This window comes from Otolemur garnettii, unplaced genomic scaffold (genome assembly GCF_000181295.1).
Source record: "Otolemur garnettii isolate 467f Iridium unplaced genomic scaffold, OtoGar3 scaffold00241, whole genome shotgun sequence".
Lineage (NCBI taxonomy): Eukaryota > Metazoa > Chordata > Mammalia > Primates > Galagidae > Otolemur > Otolemur garnettii.
In genome coordinates this window covers 187246-193589 of record NW_003852636.1, presented here as the reverse complement: position 1 = coordinate 193589, position 6344 = coordinate 187246, and the positions used below count along the sequence as shown (strand labels likewise).

Genomic DNA, 6344 nt, shown 5'->3' with positions numbered 1-6344 from the left:
GATTGCATGTGAAAACCCCACACTGTACCGCAGAAGTGTTTTAATGTACATAGTTACCATTCAATAAAAAAAAAATGCTCACCATCCTTAATCATTAGAGAAATGCAAATCAAAACTACTTTGAGATATCACCTAACTCCAGTAAGATTAGCCCATATCACAAAAATCCCAAAACCAGAGTTGCTGGCATGGATGTGGAGAAAAGGGAACACTCCTACACTGCTGGTAGGAATGTAAACTAATATGTTCCATTTGGAAAGACATCTGGAGAACACTTAGAGAACTAAAAATAGACCTGCCATTTGATTGTACAATTCCACTATTAGGTATATATCCAGAAGATAAAAAATCACATTACAATAAAGATGCTTTTATCAGAATGTTTATTGCAGCACAATTCATAATTGCCAGGTCATGGAAGAAGCCCAAGTGCCCATCGATCCACGAATGGATGAATAAACTGTGGTATATGTACACCATGGAATACTATGCAGCCCTAAAGAAAAATGAAGACTTTACCTCCTTCATGTTTACATGGATGGAACTGGAAAATGTTCTTCTTAGCATAGTATCACAGGAATGGAAGAAAAAGTATCCAATGTACACAGCCCTTCTATGAAACTAATATATACTTCTCAAATGAAAGAAACAACTTAATTCTAGCCCAAGAATATGGGGAGGGGGTGGGGAAGGGGAGGGGAGAAGGGTGGCTGGGTGGTGGGAGGTTGACCGGAAAGATCACCTATATTTCTGTCTAACAAGGGTACAAGTGAATTTTTCTAGAACTAGAATGTAAATGTTTTGACACAATGACTAAACAAATGACATGAAATTTATGTGAACCAGCTTGATGAAAGTATTTCAAAATGTATATGAAAACACTACACTGTACCCCATGTTTGCATTAATGTAATAATAATAAAAAAAAGAAAACATAAATTAAAAAAAAAGAAAAAAAAAAAGAAAAACTCCTATGCAACCCTCTGGAAAAAAAAATACTAAATTGAAGTTACATGGAAATTAATTTTATGTATAAATAATCATATGTATTTTATAATCAGAAGGACTCATCAATGGTCTTTACTGAAAAATACTAACTTTATTTAAAAAGTTTAACTTTTCTTCAAAGTAATTTCAAAAGATCATATTTAAATTGAATAAGACATTTTAACAATTCTTTCCAAAACATGTTAGATTGTTCTTATCCCGAGAAATCTTGTGGTGTTCATAAATTAATCTGCTAACAGAAAAGAGCAAGAAAAGCCCAATCTAGGAAAGAAAATAGTTCTATTAAAGGAGAGTCCAAGTATGATCTTAATGCAATACATTTTCTTCCTTCCCATCCTTTCTGCTCATGCAGTCTTTCCAGGGTAACTTGCAGGCAGCTCCCCCGGATGTACATTTTCTATCTTGGCTGTGATGTAGTTGAGTGAAACATTAATTTGTCCTTTCCAATTCATCAGGCAGGAAGATCTAAGCCCAAACATCATGCCTATCCCCAGGCTGCACTAAGGAACATTTATTTCAGGAACAAAGTAGCGTGGACTTCTCTAGTGATTATTTTGTTGTACTATTTTGTTATCTTATTACAAATTAACCATTAAAAAAAACAAAAAGCAGAAATTCAAACTCTGTGGACAAATAATTATTTAAAAGTTGGGAAAATGAGAAATACCTAAAGCCCCAACCAGTTAAAGTCTCTCTGCCTTCTGTTTATACTTAGAACCCTACAAACAGCCTTTCCCCACCCCTGCATCAAGAAATGGTGTCGCCAGTTAGTAAAAAATGGGTTGAAAGCTCTGGAAGATTGAAAGGAGTTTCAAGTCCACAAGCTTATCCATTAGCTTACTCTTTCCTGTCCTCAGTCCGCACATCCCCAATACTGGAAGCTGCAGGTGCAGGCGGCTTGGAGCCACAGATCGGCCTGCTTGCAGTGGAGGCTGTCAGAGAGGCCTCAGATGCACACACTGGAGTCCTCTTCAATTTTATCACGCGATGCGGCATTAGCTTCTTGTCCTAGAAGTGCACCTTTGCTGGGGACAGGTATATATCTCCGTTCTCAGTGCTCTCGGCCCCACAGGGAGCCTGAGAACACCCAGCTGCCCCTGTCCCCACAGGAGAAGTGGCCTTTGGGGGCACAGAGAGCTGAGCTGCCTTTCTGTAGCTGCCACCTTGAAAACAATATGTTGCTGGCAGAGCCTTACTGGGTGGAAACACCAAGACTCAGACTGAGTTCTTGACTTTAATTTGGGTACTTATGGAAGGCAGAAATCTGTCTGGCTTAGGACCGGTCTTACAGTTCACACCTTCTTCAACTTCATTGAATACCAGCTGCCTCTTTCAAATCAGAGTCATGTGATGCAAGCTTCCAAGTAAAGGCTGCTCTTCTAGACTCCAGCATTTTATCAGTTCATGAGGCACCCAGCAGTAGTGGACACCTTTTCCTTCTCAAGCATCAAAGACATCCATCATTTTCTTCAATTGTGCTACTGAATAATAGCTCCAAATGTATTGAACATTATTTTCAGCCTCTCTTTTAAAAATGCTTTTAATGTGAATTCTTCCTCCCAGCTGCTAATCAATAGCATCTGTTCCATCAGTTTTTGTGGCATGTATACCAATAATTCTACTCTCGCAGCTTGTGCCAGATGTCTTAAGATAGTGGAGAACCTAAACTCTTGGTTTATTGCAAACTAAACCATATGAATCACCAAAGTCCGTTAAAGCCTTTTTAAGTTCTATATTTGACCTTAAAGAATATGTCTCCATTTCATTGGCCAAGTGGTCAGACAAGCTGTACGGATAAGGGATGCCAAATTAATCAGCTTCTTCCAATAGGGCAATGCAGGTTTGCTCATCTGTGGAAATCTGAACTTTTCCATGCGGATAATCCAAAAGGTATTTAAATAGATGTCCATCATGATCAATAACACAAGCCCCTGACTCATCTGTTTTTAGAGGAAAGTGTTCACACCAAGATAGAGTCTTTAAAGTGGCACAATGACCCATGCCATGCCATGTAAATACAGCCACCCACATTCAGTCTAAAAATATCTAGTACCTCTTCTTCCTTGTGACCTTCCATTGCTTCCCCAGACACCTGAACATTAGCCAAACAATACTTTCAGAAACTTCAAAACGATGGTGATACTGGTCCCCCTCTAATTCACATGGATGGGATTACTATCCCTGTTGACAGATGAGGACACTGGGGTAAAAAATAGAGAGATGTGTACAGAGGCCACACTTGGTTGGGCTACTAGCAGGTGATGAAGCCAACTCCAATCCACATCAGCAGGACAAAGCCAAATTCTTCTGGTCCACTACACACCACCTCCTTTTTCCCTGTTTTCACCACTGGCTATGTCTCCTGACCCAGAGCCCTACCCATCTGAAGACAGTAACACAGCAGCACCCCATTTCCTAGGATTTAAGAGCTATTCCTCCCCTCAACCCAGTCAGGTCTCCTAAGGTGGAGGAGCATCACCATTCCAAGGCCAGACCTGTGGTGACACGCTCCAGATTCCACCCTCAACTGCACCCTCTGAGGCTTGTTGTTATGTGGAAAGTGCCCTCAAAGTGTGGTGCTATGACCACCTGCATCAAAACCATCAGGGATGCTGAGGAAACTGCAGGCACCCAGGCCACAGCACCAACAGTCTGCTTCCAAATGTCTGTGGAGCGGCTCGATGCCTGTGGCTCAACTGGCTAAAGCACCAGCCACATACACCTAAGGTGGCAATTTCGAATCCAGCCCAGGCCTGCCAAACAACAATGACAGCTACAACCAAAAAATAGCCGGGCATTGTGCCTGTGTCTCCAGCTACTTGGGAAGCAGAGGGAGGAGACTCACTTGAGCCCAGGAGTTGGAGGTTTCTGTGAGCTGTGATGCCATGGCACTCTACCCAGGGGGACAGCTTGAGGCTCTGTCTCAAAAAAAAAAAAATGTCTGTGGAGGAGTCAAGATTCTCCCACAAACCTCACTTGGAGAAACACTGCTTAATGGGAGCACACTCCTCTGGTGAAGCAAGAAGAGGGAGGAGCTGGAAAGCCTTGCTGGGGTCTCCCATGGCCTGGGAACCCCAAATCGACCCAGAGCCCGAGCCTGCAGCCTGGGGCACCAGTGGATCAGTGTAGCCCGGACCCTTCCTCCGGGTGCCCTGCTGCCTCCTGTGCTCATGGCCCATTGGTGCCCAGCTCCTCTGCTCTGGTGGGGCAGAGCAGTGGCTTACCAACAGACCTGTAGCCCCCCGGCCATCTTTGTGGCTGCCAGATACAGGGGGGCCCACGCGGAAGTGAGAGACTCCTCAGTTGCCTGGCAATTTGAGGAACAGGTCACCCCTGTGTGGCCAGCCCTGCAGTGGCAGTGGAAGGCCTCTGTTCATCTTTTAAGGTAAGGAGAGATTCTTGAATGCAGCAGATGTTTGGCCAGAGTTTTTGTATTCAGTCAGCCAACCTGTGCCTTTTTAGAGGGCAATTTAAGCCATTCACTTTAATTGAGAGTATTGATAAACCTGGTAGTATTTTGGGTATAGAGTTTTTCAAAAGTCCAGTGGACATTTTCAATCCTTTGCCACTGTGGAAGTTGGAATTTGATCAAAAGTTTCTGAGTGAATTTACTTTGGTGGTGGATTGTGCTGTTCATTATGGAGGATAGATTTGAAAATATTCTGGAGAGCTGGTTTAGTTACGGCAAATTTCTTCAACATGTGCATGTCATTGAAGTACTTAATTTCTCCATCATAGATGAAACTCAGTTTAGCTGTATAAAGGATCCTGGGTTGAAAGTTATTTTGTTTAAGGAGATTAAAGGTTGATGACTACCCCTCTTCTAGCTTGAAAGGTTTCAGCCGAAAGATCTGCAGTCATTCTACTGTTCTTCCCCTTGTAGGTTATGATTTTCTTACATCTGGCTGCTTACAGAATTTTCTCCTTCATACTAACTTTGGTGAAGCTAATTATAATGTGTCTATGAGAATTTTTATTTGAATTGACTCATGCCAGTTTTCTGAAACTATCTGCTATCTGGATTTCAGAATCTCTCAGCATGTCTGGAAAATCATCTTTGATTATTTCATGAAGTAAAGCATCTGTATCCTTCGCAGCAACCTCATCACCTTCAGGACTACCTATATGGCGACTATTAGATCTCTTTGAATTATCCCAGAGCTCTCTGAGTGAATGATCCATTTTTTTTTCTCCACTTATTTTCCTCTGAACATTTGGGAGTGTTCAGAAGCTTTGTCTTCAATGTCAGAGATCCTTTCTTCTGCCTGCTCCATTCTGTTACTGAGAGATTCTACTGTATTTCTCAGATCTTTGAGGGCTGCAAGTTCTTGTCTCAATGTGTCAAAAATCTTTGGTGATTTTGTCTTTGAATTCATTGAATTCTTTTTTTTTTTTTTTTTGAGACAGAGCCTCAAGCTGTCCCCCTGGGCAGAGTGCCGTGGCATTACAGCTCACAGCAACCTCCAACTCCTGGGATCAAGCGAGTCTCCTGCTTCCGCCTCCCAAGTATCTGGGACCACAGGCGCCTGCCACAACGCCCGGCTACTTTTTGGTTGCAGCCGTCATTGTTGTTTGGCAGGTCCGGGCTGGGGATTCAAACCCGCCACCTTAGGTGTACATGGCTGGCACCTTAGCCGGCTGAGCTATAGGCGCCGAGCCGAATTCATTGCATTCTTGAGACATCTTTTGAATCACTCCTTGAAATTCTAATTCCATCTTTACCTCCATTCTGTTTATTTTATTTGCTATCCTAATTCTGAACTTGATTTCTGACATTAGCCATTTGTTTATGAATGAGATCTTGTGCTGTGTCTGCTATATCATTCCTTGGGGGAGTTAATCTACTCTGATTATTCATGTTGTCAGAGTTTTTCTGCTGATTCTGCCTCATGATTGTCTTTCACCATTGGCCAGATGGGGAGGTAAGGTGAAATTGGATTTGGAATTCCTGGAGTTGTGGTTAACAAGCCCTTTGTCAAGGATCTGGGACTGATGACTGCAACTTTTTCCCCTATAGCTTTGCAAAGGACCCGTAAAGTATTACAGACTGAGGCTGACGAATCCTACTTGGTGTGGTGGGGTTAGGTAGCTCTGTCTGGTATTCAGCTGGTTCTTGTCTGATCCTAGTGGATCAGTGACTCTGGTGAAGTCTTAGCTGTGGAGAAATACAAGCAACTAAGACACCCCACCCGCCATGGACAACAACTGGAAGAGGAAAATCAACACTTTCCGTTATCACACAACCAGAGTACCACCCGAAAGGGTCCTTGGGTGATGGGCCCAGGTTAGGAGTTCCAAACCAGTTGACCCAGTCAGTACGAATTCTCAAGTGGGAA

The 6344-nt window shown here is 42.8% G+C and overlaps 1 protein-coding gene and 1 pseudogene across 1 annotated transcript in view; one reads left to right on the top strand and one right to left on the bottom strand.

Annotated features, from left to right (window-relative positions):
- The window catches only part of OPHN1 (oligophrenin 1), a 443853-nt gene that overhangs the window by 289859 nt on the left and 147650 nt on the right, over positions 1–6344 (top strand). The gene's annotated exons all lie outside the window — the stretch shown is intronic.
- On the bottom strand, positions 1834–3094 carry LOC105888254 (annotated as a pseudogene).